Genomic DNA, 22,201 nt, shown 5'->3' with positions numbered 1-22,201 from the left:
TTCGTTCGGCACGCGTTGTATGATGCATTATGACTTCAGGAAGTCCCTATCGACTTTCACCGAGTCGATCGCTTTTTCTAGGACTGGGATAGGAGAGGCTAGTGTGTACCTATTATAGTATACTGGCGAAATCCCCTTCATACCAATCACTGACGGGTGCCTTACAACAATCCTATACCTATGTATACATTCCTACAAAATAACACGACATATTTTATACCTGTGCACGATGGACATTGTGTATTATAATAACAATATACATCACGGCATTATGCATCGTGGACTACGTCATACATCGTAATATCGCATATATGCCGAGAGAAGCGCACTATATAATTGTCAGCGTACTGGTCGTTGCCAATAACGCGGACGTTTAAAAATAAACGGGCGCGAAAAACCGTGTCAACTGTGATCGCGTTACCGGGTAACGCGTGTACATAATACGACCGCTTCCACCGACGCTCGATTGTGAAAATGTCAATGGGTCAGACCTATATACAAAATAATATTATTAGAAGGCACGTCGTGTCATAATATGGTGTATACCTATGTACCTATAAAACTGCGGTTGACTGCGCGCAATAGTAATATTATATTATTATTATTATTATTATTATATCAGTGCGTTATAATTATCTTCATCGAACACCATCGAGCCGGTCGTCGTCGACGATTGCGCCGGGCGACGACGACGATGACGACGACGATTGACGATATTGCAATAAATAATAATAATTGTCGTACATCGGCCATACCAGTCGCACGCTTGAGAATGATAGCCGTAGGCCCACCTGCAGATGAGTGCAATCGCTCGCGAGCCAGTTTCCAGACACAAGACATGATTTGTAACAACTATAGAGTATCGAATACTATCGATGCTATATTATATTCATTTATACATCAATACATCATATTGTTTTGACCGAGGTCTCAAACGCGGAGCTAGAGCTCTGTTTTGGAGATAGAGGACTGCAATATTATTATATATTTATTATAATGTACCTAAGCGAAGTCCGCGGAACGGACCTGCCTGTAATGCCCTGTTTTTATTCAAATAGCGCAAATAACACGGACTAAAACTATTCTCAGAATTTATTCGAAAGCCAATTTTTCAATTTTTTTGTATTGCTATTTAGTATTTACTATACGCATATAGTGACATATACATTACAGTCAACATAGGTGTTTAATCGGATTATATACGTACTTATAGGTACTCGTTCTCGGCCTTCGGTTTTTCACACCTCTTGTTAAAAGAAATAATAGCGTACTTTATATACTGTATTGTGTATAAATTTATATATTTTTTTTCATTTTTGAAACAACGACGCCGCTGGAATGCTTTTGCAGTATTTCAACGAGTATAATGTATACCTATACTCAGGGCCCCGAAAAGGGGGGGGGGCTATTGGACCTGGAGTACAGAGGCCCGTTGAAATGAATTTGTAATTTATTTTAATTTGAATAGGAATACTTATTTTGATATTAAATAATATTAAAAAATAACATTTTATGATAAATATTTAAAATATAAAATAATTATTAATATATATATATATATATTATATTATATATTTAGTCATTTTGATATTTTGATATTTTAAGACACTTGCTCTTTTATCTATGGTGAATGAATTGGCTTCAACAATAAATTTCGACGATATCATAACTGAGTTTGCTGTGCTCGAAGTCCGTAAAATAAAATTGAAACTTAAAAACATACTTAATATGGTGTCCATGCTGGTTTTCCAATTGCCCATAATTCTATAAAATTTTAAATTTTAAATTTAAAAATTATATTTTATATTTTAATTACTATCTTAATAATAATACTTTTCCACTAATCTACTACCCGGTACCTATTTAAGGGAGTTGATTCGGTGTTTTATATCTACGAAAATGACTTCACAGGAAATACTCTCGCACCCTATTTTAGGTATAGTCAGATTTCGTTATTTTTTTGTTTATTTAAAGAAGAGAACATTTTTCAAGTCGAATCAAAGACCGAATTTTCATCTTACTTTCAATAGAACTAGGAAAATATGTTTGAAAAAGAACAAATATTATTCATTATTCAAATGCATTTTTAGCTTCTATTGTTATAATTTTGAAAATCGAGCTTTGATCCAGTCTTCAAAATGTTCTCTTCTTTTAAATAAAAAAAAATAATTTACGAAATCCGTTGCTTCTATATAGGGCGTGAGAGTTTTTCCTGTAAGACATGTTTTTGTACTAAAAATGCACCGGCTCTTATGCCCAAAACATACTTGGTTTTTTTTTTCATTTAGATAATATTGTAATAAAAAAATTTAAAAGATATTATTAAAATCAAAATGCTTATAAATTTTGATTTTTTATAATTTATCATAAAATATGGTATAATGAGCAGTTTTTTTAAATACCCGGACACACATTTTGTACAGGGCCCTAGAGTTAGATGCGGGGGGGGGCTGCCTATATACTAGTTAGAAGTTGTATAACCCGACTTTGCCCAGGAAGGTCTTGGTCATAAAGGTTCTTAAAGGTATACAATTATGCAATTTACTTGTACCCATCCGAGAACTAGTGACACCGGCCGGTGCTAGCACTCAGAACACATTTGTGACTGAAGCCAAACACCGCGCTACATAGAGCCACACAGATACTTTTAAGTAAGTAGATAAATTAAATCATTAAGTCTGTAGACTAAATAAGTCCGTTACACAAATTAGTTATGCAATAAAATTGAAACCTAATAGGTACATTTTGTAATACTATAAATATTTATGTTCACATAAAATGTATATTCGTAAAATGCATTTTAAATTACGTTATGGGCAGGTGTTTTCTATTTAGTATTCATATATATTTTATTAAAAAATAATTTTAAAAAAAATTCTGAAATGCCAAACATTTTTGGCGAATTTAATCAAATTATACTATAGTTTCAGCATCTTACCATCGCCAGGTAATTTAAATAATTTAACTATACATCATACATTGATTAATAACTAATGTGCACTTTAAAGCGATCGAAATAATATTCTCGTTTTTATACTCTCTATTATAATATATACAGAATAAAATATCTATGTAGAAAATGTAGAATCACCGCGACCGAAACAAATGGGGTACTGCGGTGTTTACAAATATATTTAAATTTAAATCAAGTCTAATCCTCCTGCGGTCCCGATCGAATATTAGGATCCAGCGAACGAAGCTGACTGTCTATCCACGGTCTATATCTATACGTATATATATTATAGTATAATATATCTACGCAGTAAGCACTAATGGTTACCCGTTGATATTTTTATCTCTTTTTTCCTTCAACAATTCATTAAGGTTTCTCCAAACGATAAAACAAATCTCCATTAAACAGGACGTAGGTATAAACAATAAACAACGTTTCGAGTAAACATCATTTGAATACAATAATATAAAATTATGTAGTATACATAAAATATTTTATATAGGTCCACTCGTATTATAACCAACAGTTGTTTACCGTTTTATGAGTGTGTAAATTATAAATGTATGTATAGTGCCAAATTCAATATGCCAAATCAAAATGTCTATTGAGCTGTTATAAATGAATATAAACTTTTGTGTGAAATAAAAAAAATACCGGGAAATCCACTCTGCCGCATAGTTGTAGGTGTCGAGCGTGTTCCTCGTCACTGAGTAGGTCACTTCCAATGGATGTGTTAAATTTGAACTCAATGATAAATAATCGCGTACAAAAGACAATATTCAGAGCGGAGACCGTCTGTCAGATTTCATCCGTACGTGTATTTTATTGCCTATATAATAATATTTTATGTTTTTAAATTTTTCGTATATTGTTATTAGTAATTTATTTTTCTAAAAGTAGAAACAAAATCGTCGTGGTTCTGGGACGCTGCAGTGCTTTCTGATTTAACAGCTATATAAACGCAGGTTTCTCCTCAACAGGCGGTATATGATGGTATATTATTTCCTATTCTCGTTTCTCCATTTTTTTTCTATTATCCACTCAAAATTATATTGTATAATTTGTATAATAATTTAGGCAAGTGGTCTAAGAATTGTGAAGATACCAAATAAAAAGATTTTAGTATTTTTTTGAGTTTGGTAGTGCTGATTGAAATATATAGATAGGTACAATCTTAGGGTCCACTGAATTTATATAAAATGTCTACCCGTGTTGAATAGGGGCGCCAATGATGGTATTAGCGTGATAACTTTTTTGGTTACCTCAAACGCTTAAAATGTCAAATACTTGTGTTTATTTATAAACGTCAAGCCAATTAAGTAATTCTTAGGATTTGACATTTTAAAAAGGTCTCAACTCTATGATTATTGGAATCGTTTTGCATGGATGTAATGCATTTTATGACACGAAATTTAATTACCTATATTACACAATTGAAATTAAATAAATTGTATCACACCTACGTATTTCAGATCTGAGTGACATTAATGAAGAGATTTAATGGGTATTAAAAATTGTGTTTTATCGCGGGGTGTGTTTAACAATTTTATAGTGCAGTATTAACTATGTATTATAATAAATAATGATATGCCCACTCATATTTGCGATATAATATAATATTTAATTTTGTTTTTTACTCCAATTGAATCAAAAATTTCCAGGATAAGGACAAGTGTGGAATTTTGGCTTGAAGTCCTACAACTGCATATCATAAATTACTATAATTTGGCTCATACAATTTACATTTTTAGTCGATTTTTGCAATATTGCCAACACTTTCTCTCTTTTAATAACATTCTTTCATCTGCTATTTAACACAGGGTGTTTTTTTTTTAAGTTCCGAACAACGTTTCGAATGATATTCGTTATTTTTGCATTATTTTCTTTTGAAAACTCACAACTGAGTATTTACTTAACAACAGACTTATTGCTTATTATAATAAAAGTAAGTTCAAAGTTAATAAAATAGGGAAGGGTATTAAATATTAATGCATAGGTCTTGAATATTTTTAGATTATTCTTTAATAGTAGTTCCTGTAATTATCACAGAAATAAAAAAACCTATACAGTATTCAACCAGAAAAATATTCTCTATGAGAATTTGAAAGTTAAATATTTTGTTGGAGTTTGAAAATCGAAAGTATAGTCGCTGTTGCTCAATAAATAAACATACAATTTCAGACTTCGGTCATTTAAGTAACTGCAGTTTTGTATTTTACCTATATAAATTGTCTAAATAGGTAAATTTTTATAAATGACAAATAATAGTTATTTGAATTATACAACTAAATTGTTTATACCAATTTATTTTGATACAATTTTATGGCATCAATTATATGTAATAATACCATAATGTATGTAACTATATCATTTTAAAATATGTAATTATTTATTCAATATGTACATAATATAAATTATTATTTTATGAATCACTAGTACTTATATGCATTTTTTTTCATTATTATTATCGATATTTTAATGATTGCATTGCACTGGTTTATTTGTTGTGTTCTTATAGTTATAGACAAATAAATAAACTAAATATAGGTACAGCTATACTTATAAGTACCCACTTAACGGCAATATCAGTCGTATACGTCGACCGTCGCTATGATTTGCGAAGCCTTCGTAATTAATATATATTTATTAGAAATACCCAATAAAATATTTAATTTATATAAAATTAAGCAATAATCATGTACATTTTTAAATCTAGTTATGTATTATGTACCATATATGATTTACTTTGATCACTTAGTTTTAATAATAGGTTGGTATGAACATTTTTTTCTATCTAGATTAAAAGTTGCTGACTATTTATTTTTATCTAGATAACTATAAACTGTAATGTATCATTAATTTTTATTTAAACATAATACAATTTATCATTATACAACACTACTCGTAGGTATCTTATAAAACTTTATAAATGTGATTTTTAAGTTCACTATGAGAAAATGAAAATGAAAATCATGAACATTGCCCAATAGACTGATAATTTATTGCTTTAAACGCATCATCCTGTACTTAATAATATGAGAGCATAATGCATGCATATGTATTATTCACAAGAATATATTTAAAAATCAGTTTTTTGTAAATGTAAAATTATTTTTAATTGTATGCTGAAAGTGATTTATTCATGTTGTTGGAAACGAAGTGATGAGAAATAGTAGGCAGTGTTACAGCACTATCATTGCCCACAACTCAAATTGTAATTTCAATTTGGCTTGAAAATCATGTTTGTTAAACGATTATTGTATACAACCTAAGCCTATAAAATAATTTCTAAACGTTGGAAAAAATATCCTCGTAGTACTATGTATAATGAAAATTATATATTATTATTATTATTATATATTATAATTTTGTTTATTATCATATTTCATTATTATACATGTATACTACAGTTATTAATTATATAGGTACACAATTTTAAGCGCTGTTACATTATATCTAATAGACACATGTGTGAATATGGAAGTGCACTTCTACGGGTCACGGGTTAAAAGTGAGTATTAAGTTTGTGGTCTATTAAATCATAACAGTTTAAGGTTTAGGGGAGTGGGGTGGTGGGGGATCTACTGTAATAATAAAATTGTCACTTATAACTTATAAGTTATAACACCACGCCAAATGTCAACTGCTTTCAAAATCGTTTTCTGCTTTAGAATTTGATTGAAATATTTTTAAACTTGTTGTCACTTGTCATCGCGATCGATGCAATATATTATTCATTTTGTATAACTCGTTGTGTTATAACTAGCTAGTTGTATTTTTCGGAACACTTCTCGTTACATCATCAGTATTAGCAATTTTTTTTTTTAGTTTTATTTATGTTTTTCTAAATTAAAATTCCAAAAAGGTACCTAACTACTTAAGTGAAACGATAGAAGATGAACGATTTTTCTTTATTTTTTTTTTAGTTTTGACTTTTTGTTTAAAGAAAATCATTATAATTAAAATTGATGTATGAATGAGTTAAGTCTTGATTTTTTTCTAATTTTCTGATATAATCACAAGTTAAGTAGGTACTTTTAATTATTTATGACATGCTTGAGTTATAAATACCTACTATTATATAAAATATTTTTCCAATCCCAATATTATTAATCCATCCTATGCATCAGTCACTCCAATTAATAACATGGATGGGATTAAATACATTTATTACTCAAATTTTTGGTATAATATTTATCTTATCTTCACTCTATACTATAGAGTCTATAGAGTACTTAATTAACATATTGAACGTCTCGGTTATCGTTAATGTCATAATTGTATTATACCCTCACAATATATTTATAATTTTGTCTCTATAGAACTATAGGTTTACTATACCTAGAGATAAAAAAATATATGAAGTTATATTATAACTTATGTATCTAAAACTTAAAAGTTTTATTTCAATCAACTAGTTGAATAAAGAAATATAAAAATACTATTTTTTAGAAATTAAATTGGTTATTTACTTGTTTATAAATAATAAAAATGACAAGGTTGGTCAATGTCATTATTTATTGTAGATACACAAAGTCAGTCAGTATATACTGTTCTGTAATTTTTCCATACTTGTCTTACAATAACAATTTGTAGTTCATAGGTATATACTTATCACTAGTTCCTATACTTCATAGGTACTAAAATAGGTACCGGCAGTACATATACCTTGGTATATATTTTGTAATTGTTTAAAGTTTAAAGTTGTACTATCCAAAATGTTCATAACAATTTACCACATCATACAATTCTTTCTAAAATGTTATACATCTTATAAACTGTATGAATTAGGATATATCAGCAATGAATGATTACTGAATAGTCACATACACCTTACCTTTATCGTAGTATATTCTATGCCTTTATAAAATGGTGTAGTAATTTACGGTATATAATATATATTACTTTGCTATGTGAGATATGTGTTGCAGGAGAACATTTTCTAATTTTGTAAATTATTTTTCAGTTAGAAGTTCATAAACATTTTTCTTTTCATTAACATTAGAAATTCTAATAGGAGATTTCTAACAAATGTTTCTACCTTAATCAAAAAAATACCAAAAAGTTACGCCATTTACAGGCATGAAATATTTTCGATTTATATTATTATCATTTTTTTAGTTATCAAATTTGATTATTAATTATACAAGCATGCTAAGGTGACACAACATTTCAGCTCAGAATCGTTTTTCGTATATGCAATGACTTATCATTGAATTAAAATATTATACTTCCACTACAATGACATGCTCGACAACTAGTGTACAAAAGATCGATTCCCACTGGTCAACCTTTTCGTTATATAAATCTTTTACAAAATACCTATTTTAATTCACTGATATTTAAATAAATGATAGAAATTAACATTTAAAAAACAATTAACTTAGGAAAATGTTACCTATTTCACAATCTGCTGCAACAGTTTAATGAAAAATAAGTGAGTATCATACCTATGAAGAAAAATATAAATATGTTTCACGGGATGAATCACGGTGGATTCCTCCCACTGAAGGAACTCCAAAGTTCTAAAAGTAGCGTGCATATAATGCGCTATGGGCGGTAGTATCGTTCCTGTTGTTCAGGAATCCAATTCATAAAAATAACACTAGAGCGCGTAGGTTTACCTACTCATAACTGTAAATTATGTTTGTCACTAAAAATGTTAAACAGTTTGAAATTCAACATCAAACCGTTGACAATTTCAGAGAATGCCAATAAATCTGTAGACTGATATACCGGATCGAGTACTTACTATTTAATACCTATTTGTGGCCTAACTATAGTACCTAAATCTGGCTAGGCTCCATGCAGTGTGAATTTACATTCCCTATATGATTTAGAGCACAGTTAATCAAATTATTTAGCAAGTTCATTAATAAATTACTTTAATTTGATTTATTATTAAATAATACATATTAATCCACGTTATAAAACTCGCAGTTATCCACCTATCTAATAGTTATGTATAATTATTGATGGAAATAGGTACATGCAAGAAACAATGTTTTCCCCGATGAGAAAATTATTAGGAATAAAAGTTAATCTGAAGCAATTTCATTTTCGACTACATATCAAACAATTTTAGTCGTGACTAGGAAGGTAGGGAATTTATTAAGAAATAATTATTATTATAATATTCAAATGGTTATTCTGTATTTACTATTGAGATTATTGACTACAATTTAAATATAGTATAAATATAAAATGATGGTAAAATATATATTATATAATATGTCACATCCAATTATCTTTCAGATCTGTTTCATAATGAATGGATAGAGATTACATTAATTTCATGAAGGTGAACTTAATTTTTTACACTTCACGTAATTATACACGGTTTGAATAACTTTTCTCGAAACAGACAAGAAAATTTAGTAGTACAGAACTTGTTCCGTAATCTGTACATCACGTAGGTAAAGAAACAATAACACGTATTACATTTTTAAAAATAGAAACTCATTTAACATTGTAATTTAACTTAATTAAAACTATATTAAACTTTAAAAGCTCAATTCAATTATAGGAAAAACTATATTTATTAAAGGCAATTAGTTCTAGTAAATGAATAAAAATTTATACTGCTGTAAAATATTAATAAAAAATAACATAAAAATGCAATAAAAAAAATTATGGAAAAGCAAAATTAAACGTAATAATATTGCAAAACCATAATACGAAATTTACAATACAAATAATTAACATTTAAAAATTTAAATCTATTTAAATTCAAAATAGAAAACATTATTAATTTTTGAACGCGAATATTATGGCGACGACTATATTGTGTTTAAAAATTAGTAGAGGTTCCAAAGTGCCAACAGACTATGTCATTTTATTTAATAAAAAAAAAAAAAAAAAAAACAAGAGTGCTTATTTAATTTCTTGGTTTTTTTGTATCGCATATTAAATATTGCTTTTAGACTGCCGAAAGCTCATCAAACTTGTCCAAAATATAATATTCCCACTTCTATTTCTTATAAGCACCTAAATGTTAACTATTAATTTAAATTAAACTTTATTTAGTTATAACTTAGAAATTATCATGATTTTTCATAACATGATATTTTAGTTTAGATTGCCTTTGATTATTGTGTCAACTGTCAACTTCACCAACATAATGCGGTTTCTTATCTTTCATCTTGGTGTAAAAAATGTCAACCTTTTTAAACAATTTGATTTTTTTATCAAACATTCCAATTAATTTTATTGTTTAAAATGTTTCTAAAAAATGGAGTGAAATAGATAACCCATTTCATGAGATTTATAATAATTTTATTAATTTCACGCATCTAGGTAACCAATCAAAACGTCAAATGGAAGCAACATAAAATAATATATATTTAGTTGTTGATTTGACTATCAAATGCATCAATTATTTATTGTTCATTATATTATTAAAATCTCAAATAATAAGTTTAATTATTCATATATTTACTGTATTTAGACATCAATTTTTATTTTATTTTATTTTATTTATAATACGACATACATGGGCTTTTGCCAAATTTACCATAATACATTTAGTACAATAAATAGATTATAAGGAAAAATTAAAAATTATTTAGTGAGAAGGAATTTATTATTCATATAATATTTTATTAATTAATGTAATCAATTATCATTAACATTTATTTTTGTTATTATATTTACATTATTTTTTTTTAAGCTTAGAACTATAATTACAGTTCGATGGTATACTTGTTATTGTGTGTTTTAACGTATTATTATTTATTTTATAGTAAATTGAACTAAATCAATTAAAATAAAATATGCTTGCTACACTAGTATAAAATAACGTTTCCTAAATTAGAGTTAGGAATAACGTATTGAAGACACACACTATGATGGAGTCCAACCAGATTCGGATACTATAAGATCGGATTCCTCAGTTAGAGTCATAGGTACACTATGCTACCGATTTGCCTATATAACACGCCGTGTTATATACAATAATATTCAATCTTTGATTTAATATATAGACTTATATATAGATCAGTTCTCTGTGCACAAATAAATTACAATATTGTTGTTTATTAACTATTGAGTCGGTATCGTTGATTTTAGAAAAAAAAATGCAAGGCATTTTTCAATGCACTACTTCGAAAGCAGTTACGAGCAATTTTGTATCAGTCATAATATAATCCACATATGTTATAGTGTCGTTGGGGTTTTGTCGTTTCTTTGTTTGCGCTTTAAGGGGATATTTCTAGAATTTGAAATGTCTCGAGTAATATTATGTATAGGGTGTCCGTTTGGTATAACGCCCTTTTACGGAAAATAAACCTAACCCAACAAAGTATAATGTATATACTATATATACTGCCTATATAATGAATAATAATAATTTAATGTGCCACGAATAAAATAAATAGTAATGGAATAAATTCAGCATTTTAATTTTGTACAAGAAAAACGCATTAAAGTCGACTGAAAGCTGTGTAAAGTGTATAAATTATAATAATGATTGTTATATTTCTTTTGACATTTTTTAATACTGAAACTAAACTACTAACCTACTAGTAGAACAATTAATTAAAATAGATATTTAAAATAAATTAACGACAATAATTCGAATTGGAAAACTCACCGGGATCCCCCTCCCCCACGAGTCATTGACCTTTTTTAAATATAATATTAGTGTGAGGGGCACTACCATGTGATTCATCTTAGACATAATGCATACATCTCTTCCCCTCCCCCCAATGAAAATTCCTGTTTATACCACTGGTTTCTTGTTTGGATACCTCATCAGTTTTGCCCAGGGCGATTTACCAAACACGCTCACTCCCATATATATATATATATATATATGTATTTTATGACAATCAACTTTTACATTTATAGCATTGGCCTTTGGTCTTGGAAACAAAATTACAATTCGTCATCAGATTTAGTCTTATCTCCTTGCCATTAGTTCTGCTAGTTTTAGTAGTACCATACGAAATCCTACAGCCGTGGCCCATGGACATTGGTCAAAGTATATTACAATTATTGATGTATGACACATGATGGAGACATAATATAACAGCTGTACGAATGTACAATCGTCATTCGTTATCACTCATCAGGTTACTATTGTACAATGTACTGGATTTCTCAAAAACGTACTTATGACTTGAATTTAAAAAAAAAATATTACTGGGAAAGTTAAAATAGACTTGTTACAGTCTTCAACTAAAATCATCCCTGCACAGATTGCGTCACTGGTATTTATGCGATGTGTCTGGCACAACATTTTTTTAGTTTCAGTATTATCGTCGCAATTATATAGTCCCGATAATGCATGTATGTCGGAACCCTATTCGATTCATCGAACCATATACACCGAACGTGGTACCCAAATGTTTCTATATTTTCTTAAAGACAGGTAGATCATCAAAGTGATCAATAATACACAATACTTTGAAACGTGTATTAAAATTCATATTGCAAAGGTTTTTCTTATATATTATTATATTCCCAGCGGGACGAGAAACCTTCTTATTTTACACCCAGCATTATTTTATTTCTCGGGCAAAATTTATCAGCTGTATTCATATATAAAGGTTTTTGTTGTAAGAGGTGGGCAGATGTATACTCATCTTCTACGAAAACAAAAAAATAGCTGTGATAATTTCCAAGTACCTTTTGAAGTAATTGTGAAATGATTTCGAATTAAAAAAGCTTTCTATACTTTTTATTTCTCGCACGTTCGCGTAATTTTTTTTACACTTAAGTTTATGATCACGTCTGCGTGTTTGTTAAACCTAATTAAAACGAAATTAAAATATTAAGAATTCTTCGACAGTTGGTTGATTTTGCAAAATTTTCTGTTCATTTTGAAATTCTTATGATAAACTACCTTGTTAATAATTATATATTTACTCTAAACAGTTGTTGATTAAATATTTAAATATAAAAATAATTCACCGATTATCAGAATATACAGTAAATCCATCGTAATCACCACATAGTTACATATTATTTTATGATTTACGATGTAATTTTAACTCTAAATATTTTATATTGGTCTCTGCAGTAAGTTTTTTTCTTTTCGTGGCGATTCGTCTTGATTTGTTTTTTGATTATATCTTTTATTTCATTCGCAGTTAGTCACAGTACCAGGTGGATTGTAAATTTGAGAGTAAAACAATTACGACCTTATCTTTAACAAGTTTATCGCAATCCAATACGCTTTCGTAAATTAATTTCATCGAAGGTACTTCAACTTAATATTAAGTACTTTATGTATCGTCTCTCAAACAGTATTAGTCATATAAGTTAAGATATTTTTACTACATGTGACTATGTGAGTAGAGCTAAATAATGAGATTTTTAACTAAATTATACTCAACACCAAATGGATGAGAAATTAAAATAAAAAATTACCTACTAAAATACAAACAATAGTAGGTATATTGGTCGATCATCGACATTTTATGCTAAACATTTTTCCTTTTTCGCAATTCATGCGGAATATTGAATTTTATAGCTGTCGAATTTATTTTATATTAAGTAATTTTGGTAAATATATCATATTTATGTAGGAATTAAAACAAAATATAAAAGTTCAACTGAAACTGAAAAATTAATAATTAGAATTTAGAAATATACCTATACAGTGTTTCAATTAAATTAATATTGTCATTAATTATTTGCTAACATATTCATAATTTAATTAATGTAATGCATAAACATTATATACAGAGTGATTCGCCGAGCATCCTCACTCCCCCCCCCCATTTTTCCTTTAATAATGAAATAATTCAAACTCTGATTTTTCGAATTTTGAAATATACTCAAAGACCAATGTTTTAAATTCTTGACTTTTTTTTATACTACTTAAGGAGTGTCTTAGGTAGATACAAACTTCTATTTTTCAAACAAGGACCCCCCCCCCTAACCTGCATTTTTACTGTAAATTATTAAGTGGATAATTTTTTTGCAAATGTCGATGTACCTAATTCAAAGTTCAAACAAGTGGTTTCTTAGTTATTAAAATGTGTACTCTAAGGATATAACATCCTTAAAAGTGGCTTAAAAACATGTAGGTAAAACATATGTAATATTGGATCTAGTATTTATTATATTTGGAGCATTTCTACAAATCATTTGTGTTGATGGATTCGTCACCTAAATGTTTAAATCACCATTATATATGTAGAATGTACTCCATATAGTCACCATATTTTTTAAAACCATCATCGTGGACTCGTCATTTCATTAGTACACAAATTTTAAGTACCCAAAAATTACTCGTTCGAATTTCGTTTCTAATATGTCAACATTTAAAAATAAGTTGTCCGGTAAATAATTTATAAACGAAAAGGGAGGTTCACAATTGAAAAACAGAAGTCTGTGTCGCCGCATTACTGCACTTCTTAAGCGCAGTACCTACAAAAAAAATAATTTAAATAAATGGTCTTCGAGTCGTGTATTTAAAAATTCCAAAAATCGCAATTCGAATAATTTCCTCATTAAAGTAAATAATGGGGATGGGCTGGTTGGGCGAATCACTCTGTATAATATGCTGTATGTCATTAAAATATATTTATTTTTTTTTTTACTAAAAGTTTGTTTAGGGCTGACGACGATAATATTTGAAACGAAATTAATTAATGGGATCGAATTAATTCGGGCACATACATAATATAATTATTTTTATTTCATCATGACCGTGTGTAAAATATAATATTGTAATACAGCTGCCGCAGTGTTATTATATAGGCATATAGCTATACATCACGCACTGCTCGGACAATTTTCCGCCTTACACAATTAATGACATGCCGACAAAGAGCGCTACAGGTACTCGTATACTGTACAAAACGACACCGGTGCCTAAATGAAGTACACTATTTTTAAATTTATATTATGATTTTGCTGGCAGTCGAAAAATCGCTCCATTACGATTATTATTTTTGCACAGGCCATAGTATTATTATAGGCGTATTATAATACTGTTCAAAGAGTTTTAAATCATTATTTATTGGGGTGCTACAAAATAAATAGGTAAGACGATTGTTAACAAAATATAACGATAGTGAATACTGCGCTTGTGGTTTTACCGCGATTGGTCTACAACGGCGAGTGCAGCTGACGCTTATGCAGTTTAATCAATTATTGCATAGGTCTATGGATTTTAATTTGAATACAAATTATAAACTTTTATTATTTTTCTACATCTCATTTGCAACATTAAATTAAGCGTTCGCGACGCGTTTAATTAAATTTAAATTACTTAATGATACGCACGAGTACACAATATGTGAGTAGGTACCTACATATTTACGATTATGATATAATTAGTATAATAGGTACACATTTAGATTTTTAAACATTCAACATTGAAATACACAATATCCAGTTTTTTAAATATTATATTTTACTGAAACAATGAACTACCGTCATTCTATAATAAGTAGAGTGGACGTAACTAGGATTTAATATCGTAGTTACAGGGTCTAGAAAATCAAAATTTGAATAAACCATAGTCAAAAGGCTATAAAAAGCAATTCTCAAATCAATAAAATAAGTATGTATTTTTGCTCTTCAGTAAGCACATTTAATATTTAATAATTTATTGTTTATGCCTATATAATTAGAAACAAATTATTGAAAAATATATCATAATCGACGATTTGACTCCTTCATTATTTTTATTATCTTTCTGTTTAGTAGGCTAGATCACTGCATCTATTTTCTGATTGGTCGATTGTATGTACCTACGCTTTCATTTTTCACAAACGAGAAAAAGAACCAATCAATCGGCAATCATAAATATCGTATTTTCATGTGACGCTACGATTATTGTTTTCTCGATTGTTTCCGAGCAAACTAGAAAAACCAAAACCATATGTTGGACATCTGAAACATTAATAATGATATAAACTATACAGCATACAATGTATATATTATACATACATAATTTATATAATACACATCGAATGTACGGCAGTTTTATTTTGTTGGGACTTGGTTTACGTTCTATAAAGGAGCAAATTCCAAATGTATATTGGGAGGAGGGCTAAAACCATACTATACGTGCATTCGTAGTTATGCCAATAATAAGCAGCACCAAGTACGGAATAATTATTGTATGCAAGTGTTTTTTGATAAGTTTCAAAGTATGTAGTTATTGACTTCTGACGTTTTAATGACGTTTAACAATATTCACGTTAAACGTGGTACAAGGAGTAGCATTCGAGGTCGCTGCAGCTATTTTCATTCTAAAATATACCCCGACAATATCTTACACAAGGTCACAAGACTCGATTTTACACAATATTAAAAGCTATAACTCGTACACACTATTCGTATGTACGTACTCAATGGACCGACTAGAGATCTTACTGACGATATACCATTTACAGTTTTACCTGCAGCGTATATATCCGTCCTATATCTTTTCAGTTGATTTTTGCTCATTGGCAGGTAAAAACGATAATTAGTTATAGTATATTGTATTGTAACTGTCATACTATAACACTTTGTATGGCTGTTCGAAACTAAAATGTTCAGTCTTTAATTACTTTTATAAGATTATAAATTTGTTATTTAATGTTTATTACTTTATTACCTACCTATATCATATTATACCCTACAAGAAGGTTAAATAATACATATTTTATAAATATTGACTGTTTCGAATAAACATTCTGTGGAAAAAAATTCAACGTAGACAATTTGCAATATATAGGCTTACCTATGTTTTGTGGATCCAACTTGATGAAAGTCAGTCTATTTGAGTATTGGAGTTTAGTTCAACCAATTTCAACGTTATGTTTTGAAAAAGTTATTTGAAAATTTAAGATTGCTCTGGCAATTGCGGGGTACCGTGTTTACCATGTATTGATCGATTGACCTAGAATACAAAAGATGTGTTACATTTTCACTGAAATTGATCAGTGGTCACAATATGTATTAGTTATACCGTGGTAGATCACATGCCTAAATGTCTTATACGTCATTATATTTAGGTTATAAATATTATTACAAATTTGATGTGTTTATATTGCTTTTGTGTACATTTAAAAACTACAAACGAAAGAAGAAAACTCAGGCGCTACTGAAATCATCTTGAAATTAGGTTTTTTTATTTAGTTACGTTTTTTCCATAATATTGCATAAATATTGATAATATATACACTATAATTAATACAATTTTACCTGCAATTACCGACGTATAAAATCATATATTATGATCGAAGATATAGATTATATAATATTACAAATCATATATGGTATAATTTGTATCTTTTACAATTTAAAATACATATTCTTGTGATTGCATTTTATTTAAGTAAGAAACGTATTGGTTGGTAGCTCTATATATGGCTTTCGACTGCTGTTACATTTTATTACACGTCTTAAAATTAGTTATGACTATGGCACCTAGTAATATCGGGTTAATATTTATTTATGTTAGATTTGAAATATGTGTGCATTTTGTATACATCGAGGAAGTCCCGGTACATTTGCAGGGGTACGGGCAAAGCGATTCCATAAGGATTGGAGGAGTTTTGGTTCGTATGGATATTATTTTTAAATTATTATTTAAATCGTACACATGTACATCAGAAATTGTTTTCTACGAGTAATTGTATAATATTTAAAATCGCTGTATTCGCGGTAACTATATTATATAGTCCTAAGCTCATAACCTAACCTAACCACGGAGCCGATTCTGGGGGGATCATAACGCACATAATATATTACGTGTATACAATAATATCATATCAAAGCCTAACCAGCCAACAACAACTACGGGCCGGTTTCGGAACGATATATTATTTTGTCCCAAAAGTTAGACAGCTATTTTTGCAGCGAATTCCTGTGCGCGGGTTCGGAACTCACTTGCAGTCGAATAAACACAACCGTAAATATAAACCTGGATGCGTCATAATACTCGTGCGGCGGATGTTTTGTGAAAATACATTTTACGGCCCTCGTAATTGAGGAGGAAGGGACGGGCTGTGGCGGTATATGACAGTGAGGGGCGGAGAGATGAGCGGCTCTTCGAGAGGCCGCGGTTCGTGATTTGATTAAACTGATTAAAGTGTAAACTGTAATAGGTCTGAAAAGCGATTTCAAAATAGTTTTTTTTATTAATCATCTTTTTACAATTTATATTAATGTGTAGGTATATATATATTAGGTTATCCATATTAGATTAATGTGTATTTATATTACATAAATGTGAATATATTATGCATACAATTTGTTGGTATAATGAAAAAGTTTTCACAAATTTCATAAAAAAATATTATACTTACAATGTGACAAACATTTTTAAAATGATAAGAATCGTTTTAAATTCCGAGTGGAGTGATAAATATATTAGTTTTACAAGCTATGATAGAATTGGATGTTCACACTTAAAACAATGATTTCTCGTCATATGATTTTGTTATTTTGTTCTAATACAACAAATATTAATTGTGTGTACTCAAATATTACTTAAATTTTTATTTTCTATATACACAATGCCATTTTTAAATCTAGGTCACAATACATATTTATGGATAAAATATCTAATGACTGAGATATCGGGGGTAAAAATATAACTAACGGATATAACAAAATATCCAAATTAAAAAATGCATTTAAAAAACCCTATTTGAAGAATTTCATAACTTGAAATTTTTTGTCATTACATATTAATATATTATACATATTATAATTTTCTATATCCAATACGATATTCAAAATAATATATAGATTAATTTAAAGCTATATTTTATTCCATGAATCAATTCACACCGTTTGGTACACAGTTGTACAATTATCAATTATATTTAACATAATATTATAATAAAGTCAGAACCAAAATCCGGACTTACCAAATTGTCCAATCTTTTATTTCCAACCCTAATACAGCTGCAGTAGTACAACCTCCAACTCATTACTAGATATAATTAGGTTGGCCGAATTATTTAACTCAAAGCTGTAAATTCGTCTTTACTTTTTCTATTATTAATATTATTTATTATATTCTATTATTACATTTATTCATTGACTATTGTATATATAATCTTTAGTTTGTATTGTATTATATATATTTTAACAAAAAAAAAAAACTTCTAATGGCCATGATGCCTAGGGTTACTTTTTAAATAAATAAAAAAACAAATTATTATTAACTTGATAATATAATGTATTTGAAGTTTTTGGCAAAAATTATGTTCAACATACCGTACCGCAATCAATAGTAATATAAACGAATTTTAAAATATCCTTAGAAATAGAGGCTAACCGTCTTCTTTTAGAATAATTGTTCGTACGCAATGATTTATCATTGAATTCAAAATATTTAACACAACCATTATATTATGTACAGCGACCTTCTCAATGGCGATAGGCACACTCGAAACACTTTTCACACCAGATTAAATTTGTGTTATAATGATTTAAATTATATGTTTTTAATAGCTACTCGTAAATCGACACTATTATCGAAAGTGTCTTTTTAAGTAATATGGCTGTGTAAATATGCGTCCTCGTTGATATTTAATTTACAAAGAAATTTGCATAAACATCCAAGTATAATAATTGATATATATATATATCATAGTAATTTCTTATTACTTTACTGAGCTTACGATACTGACGATTTAAATTTATCATAAATATTTTCTACTAACCGGCATCGTGTTTTGTGAAAGTTGTCGACCAAATAGTGCCGCTGGTGCTGCAGCAGCCAGGGAAGTTTAATGTTTATTCCGATCGTGTTATCGTTTTCTCCCGCGAGGAGGTGCTTTAAGGCAATAATAATAGTAATATGATTATGGACGATGATGTGGATATTAGGAGGTACTTGGCAATATATTATTTTTCGTTGTACCTACCCGTTACCGCCCGAACTGCGCACCGTTTTGGCACCGCGTTCCGATCGTCGCCATTCCGACCATTTTCTACAGCTAGACAACACAGAGTGAACCAAATAATGCTAAGGAAAGAGATAGAGAGAAGGAGAATATTATTTGATCAACGAATAAAATTAGACGATCGCACCCGTACGGCAGCAACAACAGCTGGTGCTGTCACAGAACCCACATATTATTATAACTATACCTATATAATTTTTAAGGTACAATTTTGATGCAGTGTCGTTGGTTTTTATCCTTTACAATTTTCAATTTTTGTGATTTTGTTGAAACGGATTTAATTATTTTGTTTTCAAATGTAATTCCGAGTACTTTACTGAACATTACCTATGACATTACATTCGTGGTTAAAATGCAAATTTATTTTAATGATGCGTATATAGATTTACCTCTGCCCTTTTAATCAGTGATCATCTGACATCTACATACATATTTTTATTTCATTTTCTACCTATTTTTCTGATGATTTCAATATTTATATTTGATTGTAAAAACATGAAAAATCCAACCAACAGCTTAAGTTGTTTTGTGAATTTATTATAGCAATGATATCGCAGCTCTGCTTCTTGACATACATATTTCCCTTGACAAAACTTTTAATTATTAGCATATCGAACACTTTATCGATATATAACGATAATTTCAGATAAATTCTTTGTTTCAGACGTCTAAATATTATTAACTGAGAATTAAAAAGTATTAAAACACGAGATATTTTTTTTCAATCCGCGATTGAACTGCTGTATATTTAAAAAGAACCCAAAAATGCACTAGCGAAAATAATGAGGTCGTCCTTCATCATAATTTAAGACGATATAATAACGAGATGGTATATGAAGACGAATCGAATTAATTACGAACAAATATGTACGCGTTTACACGGAACGATATAATCTGGCGGCCGCCCAGGTGCACCGGTTGGACGCGCAGTCCTACTTACTAATCCTCCCTTCCACCCTGCACCGACGACAATTTAGCAGAGTGCCGCCTTCGATGATTTTTATCGGAATCCACTATTAATAATGTTCAATTAAATGTTGATTATAATATAATTGACTGCGACACCTATCCGGCGGCGCACGGCAACCGTCCAAGTACCGTCGCAGTCACAACGACGGTGATTTATCTGTACCTATATTTACTTTAATGTGAGTATAAAATCTGTTCGCCGATTCTTGTGTGAATTGAAAATACTGTATACTCTGCAATATGCCCGGATCTTCGGCTTTTAGGCTGCACACAAACGCTCACCTCGGGTGTCTTTTTAAATGCATATATATATTATAATTTCACGTGTTTATAGAACTCAAAAAAATATTACAGCCCCATATATACATACCCATATAGTGGTTAGTGGTGACTGGGTACGATCGTAACTCAAAACAATTCTGACAGCTTTGTAATAATTTATCGTGCAGCATACATCGACATCAACAGTCAAATATTTGATAACAATTTAAAAAATAATACCTGAGTAAATAAAAAAAAAAAAACACAAATAATACCTTATTCGAGAAGGAATGTAAAAATAAATTACACTATTTAGTAGGTACGTATACGTTTTTGGACTATCTTATTTTATAAGTCTTTTGTAAATCCCGCAATGTTCATTTATCGAAATGTCGGAAGATTTATTATCGTAGTATCACAAGTATTCCGCGTTGTTAGAATCGAAGAGGACCATTGCGACCTACATTATATACTTTGTTGACTCTCGTCATCGTTGATAAGGGCTATTTACTTTATGTCGTAATGCACATGTATTGTGAATTGTGATATAATGTCATATTGACGGCGCAGTAACTTGTTCATACTTTCTGAGGCACGCTAAATTGTTGAGATTTTTTTTAAGTCATTGTCAAATTTTAGTATAACATATTTTATTGAGACTGAATATTACAGATACTATAGTTTTTTGTTATTATGTAGTTTTTAAATTCTAAATTTATAATTAAAGTTACTTTGCTCCAAAATATGATTGCACTATTAATTTTAATTATATCTGAGTATAGATTCCTGTTTGTTCAATTCAGTTTAGCTTTAGTTTTAGTGACAACTGATAAATTATAAAATATATATTCTGACGGATAAAATTGAGTACCTACTGATGCTGTAGTTTAAATAAGAATTTCCAACATCAAATTGGTTTATGGCTGGTTTAGTTTGATTATAAAAATAATATCTATTCCCTTATAAGTATAAGTTTAAATACTCGTTACTCACTCTGTATACGTAAGTGATTGACGAGGAATTTACAAGGCCACGCTGGCTCTAATAAAGTGCAATGTCTCTTTGCTCATTGGTGAGGTATAGGCTTAAATGTGGAATTTTAGACACCCTTTTATTAGAATCGGCAAGGTTTCTATGCATTCTGTTTTTA

At 29.3% G+C, this 22,201-nt stretch overlaps 1 long non-coding RNA gene across 3 annotated transcripts; it reads right to left on the bottom strand.

The window, feature by feature from the left end:
* Positions 1-1,598: 1,598 nt before the first annotated feature.
* LOC111037259 lies at positions 1,599-21,637 on the bottom strand. 3 transcript variants are annotated; one of them, XR_002604863.1, is made up of 8 exons: positions 21,359-21,635; positions 21,161-21,291; positions 20,211-21,081; positions 20,009-20,148; positions 19,783-19,883; positions 19,579-19,691; positions 16,641-16,799; positions 1,599-1,764 (listed from the first exon to the last, which is right to left on the bottom strand). It is a non-coding gene; the product is annotated as an uncharacterized LOC111037259 (long non-coding RNA). The 3 variants fall into 3 exon arrangements; XR_002604862.1 differs by lacking the exon at positions 1,599-1,764 and adding an exon at positions 15,298-15,802 and having other exon boundaries at positions 19,949-20,148; positions 21,359-21,637; XR_002604861.1 differs by lacking the exon at positions 1,599-1,764 and adding an exon at positions 15,298-15,802 and having other exon boundaries at positions 21,359-21,628.
* Positions 21,638-22,201: the final 564 nt, after the last annotated feature.

The sequence above is a fragment of the Myzus persicae genome, unplaced genomic scaffold (assembly GCF_001856785.1).
Source record: "Myzus persicae strain clone G006 unplaced genomic scaffold, MPER_G0061.0, whole genome shotgun sequence".
Taxonomy (NCBI): Eukaryota; Metazoa; Arthropoda; class Insecta; order Hemiptera; family Aphididae; genus Myzus; species Myzus persicae.
The sequence above is the reverse complement of the archived record's forward strand: the minus strand, read 5'-3'. Positions and strand labels throughout refer to the sequence as shown.